Source organism: Buteo buteo, chromosome 13, assembly GCF_964188355.1.
Source record: "Buteo buteo chromosome 13, bButBut1.hap1.1, whole genome shotgun sequence".
NCBI classification, from domain to species: domain Eukaryota; kingdom Metazoa; phylum Chordata; class Aves; order Accipitriformes; family Accipitridae; genus Buteo; species Buteo buteo.
Window position 1 is genome coordinate 2816141 of NC_134183.1, and position 13591 is coordinate 2829731.

Genomic DNA, 13591 nt, shown 5'->3' on the forward strand with positions numbered 1-13591 from the left:
CCATCATTTGTCGGTTTAAAAAGTGGGATAGAGTCTTCCACCATTTGAAAGTCTTTAGGCATGGGTCTGGAATGAGTTGTGAACTTTGGGAATGTCATTATTCTCAGAGCATCCTGTCTTGCACAGGAATGAGTGAAAGCTAGAGTGAAATTTGGAGTTAAGGAAACCATCCTTTTCTGGAAATTCCACCTTTCTCCATGAGATGAGGGGTGGGTGATACATGATGCATTGCCAAATGTATTACAGCAATCGCTGTTTTACAGTAGTGCAACCTGGTGGCTTGCTACTAAGCCTAACCATCCAAAATTTGAAGGAAGAGGTGGGAAGTGCAGTAAAAACTTGTTGCATTCCCCAAGAGTGGTGTGACTGACTTCAGTGTCAATGAGAATTTCCAAGTTTTGCATTTGATTTCCTGGATCTCCAGATTTCCTTTCCTTATCTGACACAAGCCTTTCATTTATATATATAAAAAATTCACCTATACCTTGCACCCACCTCTGAAAAGAGTTTGGGAACAGGTTGGGGCAGAGGCAGGTTGTTTTTGGCCTGAGGCTTCATATAACAGTTCATTGCAAGAGCAGACCCACTTATTTAGAGGACTGATATCTATGGCCAGAAGTAATTATGCTTTTATCATAAGGATGTAGCTCACAAGGGCCTTGTATAGAAACAGGTGGCATGTCTTTCCAGGTTCCTACAGTTTAATTCTGTGCTTGTGAGTGGGTTTGCTGGTGTGGTAGAAAGGCTTTAATGCTTACTGTCAGGTACGTGTCTGCCCCTGCTGAATTCAGCCAGTTGCTTACAAAGCCGTGATTCCTGCCAGACTCTACCAGCAGTTTTGAATTTGAGTTGTTTCTCTTCTATCTGGTGGTGTAGAGTCTGATTTTCCTCCCTTTTACAGTTAATTCATATCACAGCCTCATTCCTGCCTTGAATTTGGGTGTGAAGAGAAGCATTTTGCACCTTCAGTTTGCATGCTGAGAGTCTGACTTTCTTTTAAGCAGTACACTGGCCACTTACCTCATCCAAAATGTATGAGCAGAGCAAAACTAAAGGGCACAGAAGGCATGAACTTGTAGGGGGATTGCAGCAAGGTCAGTTCAGCTACCTAGCTATCATCTTTCCTAGAAATAAAAATAAAAAATACCCCTTTCTTCCCCCTGAGTCTACAGGAGAAGCAAGGCAATTTGAAAAGTAATTTTTTGTGATTTACTCTTTATGTAACTTGGTTTAATGATGCTGATCGCCACCAATCCTGCACTGGAGAGTTCCCAAGGATGGCTCCGTAAGAGGAGGCTCAACTGCTAAGCTGCCAGAGTGCAGGGGATGGCTCAAATAATTAAACTCGCAAGCCTATAATGAGTTGCACTGTAATTTCATTTGGGTTTAGAGTTTAGACACAGCTAGGAAGGCTCAAAGAAGTCCAAAGGCACAGGATAAGGACAAACCCAGCCCCGCAGCCACACTCACCGCTTTTTGGCATGTGGTCCCCTGTCCTGTAATGTGTTGTAAACATCTGGGCTATTTACTAAGCTGGGATGAAATCAAGCAGGGGTGGCTGAGTAGGATGATGTTGAGATGACAGTGTCTGACCCAGATGCCAAATGGTTAGATAACAGGCGACAGTAGGAGGCTTTGTCTTATCGCAGGACCTGCAGCTGGCAAGCAGGCTCTTGCCCTGTTCTTTCTGAGCCTGAACAGCAGGTCACAGCTGGAACTTGCTTGTCGAGGTCTCTTTAAAAAAGGTATCTGTGTGAATAATATAGAGGGGAGATAAGACAAAATGCGAAGCATTTATCAGAGTGTTCATTTTTTCTTTATTCTTCCCTTTCCAAATTTTACTCTGATTCCAGCTCATGAAGCTTTATCACAGCCTGTAAGTTTTCCCTGGACTGTAATTCTTTCAGTTGCTTATCTGTTGTCACCTTTTTCCTCCATCCTCTCAATCTCATTTTTTGTCTCCTTTTTTGTTTGTATTTTCTGTCTCTTCTGAGCAATCTTACCATCCTTGGATTGTTTTCATTGCAGACTGCAAAAAAATTGCTTTCTCACTTGTGCTTGGGCAAATTATCTTTTGCTGACATATGTGATTCTCTTCCAAAGATCTCATCGGTTTGGGCAAGAGTGTTTGCATTCAGCTTCCTCTACTGTGCTTGATGTCTCTCATAGCTGCCTTTTATTTTATTAGTTGGATTTTTAATAAAAAAGATAGATAAATAGGAATCCAGCCATGTATCTTCTAAAGCAATTTTCTTGCTGATACTTCAGTTAAGTACTGAACAGTATTCCAACTTTGGCATCTTTTTCTACATTAATCCTAAAATGGCAAACGGTTCTGGCTCTGTACAGTATTTTATCAGGCAGCTGGAGGCCAGCAGAAGTATGCAATGCCTGAGTCATGGTACCATACTTTGTGATAGGGGGAATGATGATTATTTTTATTAGGAGTATGACTGATTAGGATCCCAAAGTGGAGGTAAGTAAATGCAGGGCAGCTGTTGTCATCTTGCTGACCAAACAAAAAGGCAGTAACTGTCCCAAAGAGCTTAGGAGCGAAGAATAACGCCAAGGTGACAGATGGCAAGGGGCAGATGTGGGAGTGCATGGACACAAGACCCAAGTTCTGTTGCTTTTCTTACAGTAATCCCCAACAATGCAGATTTTCTCTCTAAGAGGAAAAGACAAAATGTGTTACCAAGCCAGAAACTGCAGCAAATTCAGATGCATTTAGCATAAGGGATTTTTTTTTGCTCTTAAGTTATGGATTTCCTATAAGAGGAGCCAAACCAAAATACCTGCTGCAACCATCTGAAGATAATCTTAGGCAAACAGACACTGGATGAACTGTTTGTTGAAATAGTCTGTGAAAGCAAATATTAGTATGAGGTAAGAAATGCAAACTGGAACTTAAAGTCCAGATAGTGAAAAAGCCATGAAGCGCCAGCTCCTGTGGGATATTGCAAACTCAGGCCTGGTGCTGCGAACCTGGCTCACCATGTAGATAAACTTGAATTCAGTGGGATGGAGCAGGACTGTGTGTGAGCAAGGAGTTGTAGGACTATCAATTTGGCTTTAAACTTTGAAGATGCCCAAATGCTTCTGATGTGACCACGGTCAACTCAGAGCAAATGCTGTTGGAGCTGCTCAGAGCTTTATCAGAGAGGGACATAAGTCTTTCAGTACTGGGGAATCATAAATTAAGGGAGTGTTACAGCAACAAAACATGTATCAGTACAGGATATAATAGAGAAGTGAGGTAATTTTCCTACTTGCCTATCTTTGGGAGCCAACTCTTTCCTTTCTGCAGAAGATGCCACTGCCCAGTGACTGCGGAGAGCAGTGCCTGCATTACTCAGTGGTTTAGCAAGTCCCCATTGCAATGGGAAAACAAATTCCTGCTTGCAGATATTGTACTGCAAAGCTTTCAAATGTAGCAAGAGAAATCTCGCTTCTGCCCACCACCTTGTGCCAGGAAAACAGTTTGGACTCTGAGATGATAAATATAAAAAAGTAAAGTGACTTCTCATAGTTGCTATCTTCCACTGCCTATCTGCAGGTAAAAGGTATTTATAGGGATTGTTCCTGCTCCAGGGTGAAAGTAATGCTTACTATCAAAAATTGTAAGGGGGGTTTATTACTGATTTCAGTGACCTGAGGGGCTCTTTTATAACAGCTGATGCATGCTCTTTGCTGCTGGTCACACCACTAGTTGTGACTAAAGTCTAGGTTACCCTGTGTCTGCAGTGATTTTTTTTTTGCCTTGACCACCACGGGGATGGCAGGGGCCATATGAAGCAGTGTCTGGTTTTTGGTGTTGGGCAGGGATGGATGGAAGCAGGGAATGGTGAATTTTTGAGCCAATAATGGCTATTTGGAATCTGAACAATATTTTCCGTTAAATGGTTCTTGTCTTCAAACTTTTAAAAGTTGTTGAATAATATAAAACTAGATTCAGATTCTCTGAATCTTCTAATTCTCTAAAGAAAAGATTGTAACACAATGTATCTAGCAACATTTCTAATAATATTACTTTTGAACAATGTACAATGTGTTCTGTTTGAAATACCTGGGAACATCAAATTGGGTCCTCTGAGTCTCATAAAAATACAGCTGATAAAAAGACAGTAATCCAAGAGAACACCATTAGCAAAAGGCATAGCTTTGATAAAGTAAAAAGGACATTTGGTTTTAATGGAAATTGCAAAAACAGACTCCTGTTAAAAACATCATTTCCTATTAAATCTTCAGAATTTACTTTGTGGCATGCTGAATGAAATTATTAGGAATGGCTCTGTATTACTGGGTCTTTTTTGTTATGGAAGCATATTGATTTGGTGCCAGGCTCTGATTAACAGAAATAAGCAGCAAGCCATGGCACTATCATTGCATTAGAATCCTTGTACTAATTATTTTCTAATTAGAACCAATGAGAAATTGTGCCATCACTACTCAGATGAACAGCCCACTTGTTAAAATAGGGACTGCAACTTCTGGACACTTGGGCAAAAATCCAAAGCTTGGAAACTTCAGCAAAACTCCCACTGATGACAGTGTTCATATGTTAAATACATGAAGGCAGAATTTGGCCCTTCTGCTTTGAAACACTTGCTCTGTCTTGGACTTCATACTGACTATTTGTGCATCTAAGATTGCTTTTTTATTAAAAAAAAAAGGCACGGAACAATGGGGGCCCTGATGGATTTCACAGATTGCTTGGCTTGAATACCTTTGAGTGAGAAAACCCTGGAATAAAGTCTCTTCAGTACTAATTTTTTTTTTCTCCAGATTTTCTCCCTCCTTGTCAGTTTTCAAGCAGTGTGATGGGGAAAGCTAGTTTTGTGGAGCTTTGAAATAAATGCTAGGACTTACACCAGTCTTTCCTCTGAAGGTAAAAGGCAATGACTTCACACCCAAGGAGTTCCTACCACCTGCCTTGGCATGATATTTCTCCCTCTGAAACTTTTTTTTTGCCGTTGTTGTTGCATTTTATTATGGATAGATCAAAGCTGCTGCTTTTGAATGGAGCCTTTTGTACCGAATGGTTTCATTGTGCAGCCGAGGTTGCTGGCTGCATGCTTACCCAGGCTGGTGTTGTGTTTGCTTGGTGGAGATGAAGGGAGAAGAGACTCGCTGCTGAGCTTCAGTCCCCTCCGGGATGCCCACAGCCAGCACGCGTTTCCATCCCCATCTGACTTCCACGAGGAGGGATTCTTCTCACCCTAGCAGAGGCTAAGCCTGCCCTGGTGTTCTAAGATGCTGTCTCAAGGACCTCAAGACTTTAAATCACTGATGGGATGAAGGCAGCTGACCAGCCTGGGGTGATGCTTTCTGCCATCTTCCCCAAATCCTTCACCAAGCAGGTACTTTTGTCCAGGTAGACGTGTGCCTCTGGTGAGGAAAAGCTAAGTTTTCAGCATCCCCTTTCATTGCTGCTTTGAGAAGCCTGTCCAAAGACCAAGTGAGGCAAAGGAAAGGCTCCACTGCCTTTAGAGCAGACCTGTAGGGAAGAGCTAATGAGCTTTTATGGGGAAAAAAAAAAAATCTTTGGCTGTTTCCTGGGTACCAAATCCCAGAGGTAGTTATGTGGTGTTCCTGGGATAGAGTGGCTTCAGCAAACCTACTTCATATCAGAGGAATTGGCCTCTTTTACTTTGCTTTATAAGTATTAATCCAACCTCTCAGCAAGAGTCTGCTGTGGTTTTGACTAGTCCCCAGTAACTTCAGGAATAAAACAGTCTGTCTGGCACAAAAATTGCTTCTGCCACCTCCTTGACAGATCACAATACAGCAAGTAAATTCCCTATGGTCAGTGATGCTGCCATCCGATACATGTGTTTCCAGCAAGTTTTATCTTTGTCAAGTTTCCTGAAGAAATCAGACTTCATGGCCATGGAGCTGAAAAGAGTTTCTCTTTAGTGCTTTTTTCACACTTGTTTGTTATGTTTGGGAACTTAGTTTGATTTTTATTTATTTTTTTCTAATGGGAGGTGGGAGAGAGCAGAGGGGAGCAGGAAAATGAATCCAGTTTGGCAAGCTTAATTTGTCTTTCTATCCTGCAGCCAAAGCAGGAAGGAAATGTCTTGCAGTTGGCTGCTATCCTTTCTGGACATGTCTAACTGTTTAAAGTAAAATACAACGATTCTGGCCACCCTGGGCTTCAGTGCCAAACTTAAGCTGGTCTCACTGGGTGACAAAAGCAGAGGTGTGTGACGTGGGGGTGTTTTGAAGCAGATGGAGGGACAAAAAGAAGCAGGGATGAATAAAGCAAGAGTTTTCTCTGTTACTGAATATAATAGTCTGAATGACACAGCAACGTCCAAAAAAATGTATCATGTGGGGTGATTGAGGATTTAGTGAGATTACCCTTAATCTTCCTCAGTCAATAAAAAAGGAAACAAGAATAGATCCTTTCTTCTTAGAAAGACAATGACATTTAGTATGTTTGCTGGAGGTGGAAAGTTGGCACAATGTGCTTTGTGTCACAATAACATTTAAATCTTCATAAGTTTAGATGCTAAACTTTATCTGCTTTGCCCTAGGGCATACATGGCTAAATGCATTTTTCTGTAAAGCTCTGAAATTCCTTATCTGACAGAAGGCTTGTAAATTGGCCTGGTGATAGAAATAAACATTAGTATGGAGAGAGATGTTGCTAGGTTCTTAGTTGTCATTGGAAAAGACAACTTTAAACAGATACGGGCTTGACCTGTCTTGCTAATTGATGAGCTGCTGCATCATGCTTTTGTGTGGCCTCATTTTCTTGGGTTTTTTTACCTGTGCATTTTGATTAGAAATGAAACTTGCTCCAAGCGTAAGTATCAGGAGAGGTCCCACTGGCCACCCCATTTTTAGAGCTGGACCTGGAATACAGGTGGTCTAACACTGAGGATGCTAAACTGGGCTGGAGAGACCTGGATTAAATTTCTTGTTCTGTCAGCACTTTGAGGTCTCCAGTAGGAAAATGCTATGCTAGAGCGAGGCAGTAACAATAATTTGTCTCTGTCTGATTGCCACTTCAAAATTGGATAAAATTACTTCCATATCTTACAATGCTTCTTAATACACTAGAGGTTGGAAGATTATAAGATACTTTGCTATGGATGTATAAAACCTCTAGGATTAAGCATTATTTCTGCAGTGACATTTCTACTTAGAAAGTAACATAGCAAAATCTTGGCTGGTTTTACAGTAAGACATAATCCAAAGAAAACTGTATTCACGTGAATGTTTCTGAACAACCCCCACCTGCATGCCTGTGAAGATCCGTTCTGACATTTATGTTGGTGTTAAGGCATTAATGTATCTAGAGCTCACTGATGTCCCACAAGAAAAGTTTTCTCCAATAGAGCAGATGAAGATTAATTAGTTGTGCACATGGATTTAGTGTGTGGGCCTCAAAGAATGGGCAGAATTTGGGTTTTTGTAGAAAATGAGCTGTGCCAAGCAAAGCTCAGGCTGACTCATGAATGAAAAGGGCCTCAGTTGTGCAGACTAAGCCTATATGTCACTTTGCTGGAGAAAAGCCCCATCGCAGTCATTGGCTGTCTTGAGACCAGAAGGGTGTTATAAGCCCTTTGCTGGATCGGATTTTAGAATGAAATCCTGTTCCTTTGAAATGAGCATATGTGCACAATCATACTCTAACGTTGCCAGTTTTGGGGAGAGTATCTTGAATCTTCAAGTCTGAATCTCAAATTTAACTTGCAGATAGGTTTATGTATGATCTTTTTTGTATTCCTGTATCACCTATGTGAAGCTGTCATGGGTGAAGCCCAATAATAGATGATGTGTAAATAGCCCATCAGAATATTAGTCCCTAACTTGATAAAGGTGAGTTCTTGAAGAGCTTGCAATCTGACTGTAAAATAAGAGACAAGGGATAGCTTCATGTGCAGGAAAGGGAGTGAACAGGAAGGTCAAGAAAATGTAAAACTCCAGGAGGTGTAACTACAGACACTAAACAAACTTTTTCATAATAGATTTTGAACCAATATTTAGTATATTTGCTTTTTCAAGTTTGATTCCTAAATCTGTTATGCTGGGATTTAGTAATCTCCTGCTTAGGTGACCTGTTTTAGTTTGCATGTGTTAGAGTAGATGCTCTGGTCTCTCCTGCAGCTAGACTTTCCTATTTTTCTCGTACTTCAAGAACGATACTGCTCTGGAAAATGTCAAGTATTTTTCATAGTTATAAAAGTTTGTTAATGGATATTTTGTCATAAATCTTTCTCTAAACAGCAAAATACCTACCCTGCATGGAGACTGGCTGTCACAAGCAGCTTGAGCAGCATTTGGCACCAGAGTTTTGTCAGTTTTCACCTTTTTGAGTGTTCACAAAAGTTTGCAAAGTTAGAGGGTGATACTTCTTGGTTTTTTCCACTAGTGAAGGAGGCTATTTGGTGGTAAAAAACACATAAATTTAGTTTGAGCAAAATCATATGGTATTAGTGATTTGCCTCACATGGAAATACATTATCTAAATGGCAATGTTCTTATTTTCACCTTATTAGAAAATCCATCTGTCTCCAGTCCCATAAAAATATCCCAAATGAAAATGGAAAATGCTATAGATAGCAACAGTTCTTCCAGGAAAATGTCAGCAAATCTGTCACCCTTCTTACCACTATCACATAAATACTAACCAGTTTGGGCTTCATATTGTATACAAAATAAAAAGAAAATGGAAAGAAATAGGAGAGAATTGCAAGCATTGTCATGAATTTCCCATTTTCCCAAAACCTGATGAACTTTACTGATCCATGTTATTAGAAGGAATAGGTCTTTTAAACTCTTATCTGCAGTTCTCCTTGTAGAAATTTCCATGGCTCCACCAACTTCAGTTGAAACATTTGAGCTTACATCAGCTCAGGGTTTGGCGTTCTCTTCGTGCAAATACGTGTGCACTCACAATAACCTACTTGAATAAATGGCTGTGAGTGTACACCAATTCATTGACCAGCTCTATTTTTACTGGGCTTGCCTGCACTGCTGCAAAATTCAAGAACATGTATTGTGAGATTATTTTTGATCCTGAACTTATTCCTGCAGTTAAAACATTCCCTATATTGGAAGAAATGCTGGAGAGGTATCTAAGGAAAGAGCTGTCTTCTGGTGGGTGCGTAAAGCTTGCCATCTGTCTGACCCGAGATGTACAGTGCAGTGATGAAGTAGTATAAAATATGCTGACTCCTCAGCTTTACAAATGATTTCTGGTGTTGATGCTGGGCTTTTCTCCCTTGCAATCACAGCTGCATACCACTCTGTTGTCACAGATGCTTTCTGGCAATTAAACAAGCTGTTACTGCTCACAGCAAGTCCTGGCTCCCCAGTTTTATTTGGAAACCTTTACCTTTGAAATGGTTAACTACTTGGCTTCTCTCAATCCCAATGAGCTGCTTTTTTCAAGTTTTCTAATTTACATTGCCATGACTGGGCAGCAGTAAATCAAAGCCCAGCTGCAGCTACTGATCTCTTATAACCCTTTTTTTCTCTTAGTTGTAATTTCAACTATAAGCTCAACAATAAGCCCATCTCTTAATCTCAGCATGAACAAATGGAAAATGGTCAAATGACGCACAATTTTAAGCTTCTTGCTGTATAAATTAGACAGACTGCGTCAGTTCACTGGAATACTCTGACCTTTTCTCCTTAAAAATATTGGGGGGGAAAGATCTGGGTTGAGCCCTAGGTTAAAAGTCATCTATATTTACAGTGCGCAACTGCCTAAGCATAAGGTACCAATATGTACAGAAGCTGGTGCTTAAAATATATGGGCAAATGGAAGCCAGGGCATATAGAGAGGAGTGCCAATAAAAGCCAGACTGTTGCTAGCTTTCAGCAGCTAAATTTACTATAGTATTTGTACAGCATAGTGTTTCCCATCCTTAAGTATTGGGAAGAGGGCTATGCTAGCTACCTGAGGGACTTAAAACTGAATTGCTGATCATTTTAGTTAGTATTGTCCTTTATTTCAGCTGTAATGCAGCGAGCCAAATTTGGCCCAGCTTCCACCAGTGCGAGGCTATTATAAAGTCAAGGGAAGGCAGAGCTTGGCTGGCTCCGTGCTGGGGGGAAGGAAAGCCAGGAGCAGCGTCACGCCGACCTGCGGTGATCTTAACGCAACCCGTGGCTGAGAGCAGCGAGCGCAGTGAGGTTAAGAACTGTTCTCGCTCTTAGGAAAAATCCGCTTCTGCCGGCATTGCGGGAAGGGATTTTTCCGCCGCGGTGCTTGTGGTGGTAGTGCGGTGCTGTTGTATCGGTTGGGTTTCAGATTGCCTGCTGCTGTAACGGTGATCAACTCGCACAACACGGCATGCTTTATAAACTCAGCAGGTGGGTAGTTTGGTACGTGGGCAGACTTCTATATGCATAGCCAACACTTAGAAAAAAGTATTTTTTCATCATACATCACCTGATACTTGAAAGAATTACTTCTACAAAAGAGCTTTTTCAGAGTTTCTGGACAAAAAAATCACATACATTTGTTTTGAAGAAAGCCTGTCTTTCACACCAAGTGCAAATGATGCTTATTAGGTGTTGCCTTCTCTGTGGCTGGGCTCTGAGCTGGCCAGGGCATCATTTCTCACTGTCCTTCACCTCAGCACTGTTTATGTGAAATTAGTTGCTTCATTATTACTATCTCCTTTTCTTGGCCTAAAGGAAAATGATTCCTAAGTGAGGAGAGATAAATAAAAGGAAGGGAAGAAAACTTAACAGGATCTGAGTATAGAGGCAAAGTTGAATTTTAGTTTTATGGGCTACCCATAACCTGAAGTTTTATCTGAGCTGAAACTGTTAAGAAATAATTTTTTTAAACCATTTTGTATCTGTTGTCAGTGTTTCTCTGAGGAAACAAATTCCTTCCTTTCTCTGAAGGAAAGAATCACTTGGTATGTCTGAAATGAAGCCACAAGTGATGGCTTTTACCCCTGACCCTGGTTGATCCACTGATGGTGGCTTGTGATGGTAACACTTCTCCCACCAAGGTGGCTCCCCACATCTTCCTTCTGCAGAACAGTGTCCCCCTGAAATATCTGGATGCCCATGCTGTAGATGCTGAGGGTGACAGTGTGACAAAGTGGTGAGGGACTGAGGAGGGGACACAGGTGGGACCAATGGCTCTGTTCCAGCCCCAGTGCTCCTTATCAGTGAAATCAGGTGGAGTTTTCTGAAAAGGCTGGTGCTGTGACCACTGGTCACCTTCTCCCCTGCACTGTGGATTGCTGTGGAATGTACTAATGTAAACCCAGCCTAGTCTGACTGAAGACTTAAATTGAATTTTAAATAGTGAAAGGCACAGGGCACAAATGTGCTGGAAAAATGTGCATGGGGGGGGAATGGAAAATCTCTTAAAGTGAAACTCCAGATTTTTAAAGATGCACAGCTGGACTTGGGTGATCTTAAAGATCCAAATCCAGTATGTGCATGTGTTTCCATCACAAGTGAAATGCCGATGTATATTTCTGTTCTTTCTGCCTAACACTTCTTGAGCTGAGTGGAAATTAAGCTCCGGGCCACTTTAAGACTCCCTGCTCCTTCCTAAATCTAACCATGCACATAGTGTACCTGTATTTATCAACATATATACCTCAGTCTTCATTGGTTCCTTACATGCTGTTCTTAATTCACCTGCTCATGGTGTGGGCAGTAGAGCCACAGAACTTCACCTTTTTGATACATGCAGGCTCATTTTAAGAAGGCTGAAACCTGCTGTTTAATGCATTATTGAAAGCTGTTCTTTATTTTTAAACTTTCCAGGAAGTTAAAAATAGACCTGATCCTTTTTATTCTCTTATAAATAAAGAGCAGATCAGAATTATGCATTGAACACTGTGTATAATCCATTGGTTAGGGATTACAGCTGGTGAATGCATCAGTTAACTGAATCAAGTCTATTTATGTTTTCTTAAAAAAAATTCCAACCTGATTCTTGGCCACTTCCTTGCTGTTTGGATTAAGGCGGCAGTCACAGAGCTCTTGCCTAGCTTAAGTGTACTTGGTCATCACTGGATTTTGAGCTATGTGTTCAACCAATATCTGCAGATTGACCAGAAGTTTGTGTGGATGCTCAATGGAAATGCTTTGATTTGGTATTAGTTGTGGGTCTCTTGTTACTTTCTCAGAATATTCTGAAAAAATATCACATAGAATGAACATATATTTTTAGAAAAGGAATTCTGTCCTCTTGTTGCTTTGTACTGGGTGGTGTTCATGAACACAAACCCCTATCCTATCTTATGCGGAGTGGTCTGCCTTATCTTGCATTTCACTGTAAAGAAGGTAACTAAGGTGAGCAGGGCCAAAACAATGTCTGTAACCCTCAGGAACTTTGTTAGAGAGACATGAGAAGGACCTGGCCCGGTGTGGAGGTGCCTGTGTGTGTAGTGGATACCAAATTCATTTTTTCAGTTTCTCTGAAAACGTACTACGCTGCTAGGTATTTGTCTTAAATAACATTAAGCTGCATAAATGCAAGGAAAAAATCCAATCAGTGCCTAATTTATTACAATGAATTGTCAAAGAGCCATAGGGGTTTGCATGCAATGCTGTGAATAATCAATCATTACAGGTGGGATTTTCAAAATTGCTTGGGGGCTAGCTCGGCCCCACTCATGCCAGGGAGATGGATGAATACTCTAGAAAATATCATTGAAATACCAAAGATTAGAGCTAACCAAGGACTATTTTTCTATGTACGCCCTTGTCTGTGACCTCCTTTACTGGAATTTTGGGACCTGAAAAAATATCTTGCAGAAAACTTCATTGGAAAGATAATTCTTCTTATCTTGGTCTGAGTTTTAATTTTTTTCTAAAGGAGTGTGCTAAGAAATCGGAGTCAAAAAAGAAAATCAACTAGTTTCACCAAAGCTGTCAGTAACTGATAGTTTAGGATGAAATACTTAACAATCATTCTTCACTTGCTCACAAAAAAATCCTTTGTGTCCATAGTATTTTTCTATGCAATTATAATGTTTTTTTTCTTGTGCAGTGAGTTTCAATGGGAGAATGAACTCTTAGCTCACATCTGTTTTGAAACCTATCTCGTGCTCTTCTGCAGCCTTCTGCACCTTAAATAAGCCCAACCATCTTAAGAAAAACAATCCCTTCTTGAAAGGGGGTTTCTTGGGGTATAGACATGCAAGTAAGTTGTTCTAAGACAAGCTGCAGAGTGAATTTGTAATGAATGCTGCTACTTCGGAGAAACTATTCTTGTGTACATTTATTATTGAAAAAAACAGGCTGAGCCAAACTATCCACCAAGAGATTCATGCTGAACACAGCAGAGCAGAGAAACCCTTGCTTGTATGCATTGAATATCTCCTGCAGGACCATTGCTCTCTAATCGGAAGAGCTGTCAGTGCTGGCTCTAGTGTGCGTCTCAGATTTGTACCCCGTATTTTGAAAGATGTAATCTCCCTGTGTGGAGTACGAAATGTTTTGTGTGTGGTAATAATTGGTCTCTGGGCTTCAGCTTTTTCCACCTATAAAAGCAAATACTTACTAGAGAATGGAAAGGTTCAGAAAAAAAGAACTTTTTTTGTTGCTAGACTCTTTCCAGCAAGGTGTTCCTTGTCCTATTGCTTATGAACCC

At 40.8% G+C, this 13591-nt stretch overlaps 1 long non-coding RNA gene across 1 annotated transcript in view; it reads left to right on the top strand.

The window, feature by feature from the left end:
- LOC142038650 (uncharacterized) overlaps nt 1–13591 on the top strand; it is a 145050-nt gene that overhangs the window by 19169 nt on the left and 112290 nt on the right. The gene's annotated exons all lie outside the window — the stretch shown is intronic.